The following is a 781-nucleotide window of genomic DNA, read 5'->3' on the forward strand; positions in this document are numbered from 1 at the left end:
AGCTGGCCAGACAGCTTCACCTTAAAAAAAAAAAAAAAGAGAATAAAACGGAAATAAAAAACAAAGACACAGCAAGTTCTAACAGCTCTGCGGGAGCACAGCAGCACTCGCCAAACATGCCAGTGTTAGCACCCAGCTGAACCAGAGGTCCTGCATGCTCTGTAGGTTTTCTGCTCAGCAAAGCAAAAGAAGTCTGGTGGGGACGGAGCCAGCAACGACTCTTGGTCGTCCTGCCCCCACGTTTCTCCGTCTCCAGCTCGTGCGGGCTCGTCCCCGGCACCCTCTCCTCCCGCTGCGGCAGGAAAGGCGTTACGGGGACGCGGGAGGCGATGCGGGAGGCAGCGCGGGAGCTGGTGGGCGTTGGGGCTGCGGGTGGATTAACCGCTTATTTATCCTCGCTCCAATTAGCGCCAACACCTCATTTCACGCCTGCAGGTGACACAGAACCATGTTCTCAGCTACACTGAGCTGAAAATAGGCAGAACAGGGGCCAGAGAGATGAACTCCCAAATCTCACACCGCAGCCCCCGATTTAGGGCAGCTGTTTCTGTTCCTGAAGTGTCTGCAAACCCAGAGGAGAGCAACCCACCGAAGCTGGGCTGCAGCGGGCTTCATCTCACCCTCCGCCCCAACCACCCTGTGCTTCTGAAGTGTTTCCTGCTCGATTACCTCCCACGGCGTAACGCGAGCGCAAGGCTGGGAAAGGCACACCTCCCTGCGAGCACCCCAGCGGGGTCTGCACCCGCGCCGGCGGTCAGTCCACATCCCCAGCCGCGCCGAC

This window comes from Phaethon lepturus, unplaced genomic scaffold (genome assembly GCF_000687285.1).
Source record: "Phaethon lepturus isolate BGI_N335 unplaced genomic scaffold, ASM68728v1 scaffold25937, whole genome shotgun sequence".
Taxonomy (NCBI): Eukaryota; Metazoa; Chordata; class Aves; order Phaethontiformes; family Phaethontidae; genus Phaethon; species Phaethon lepturus.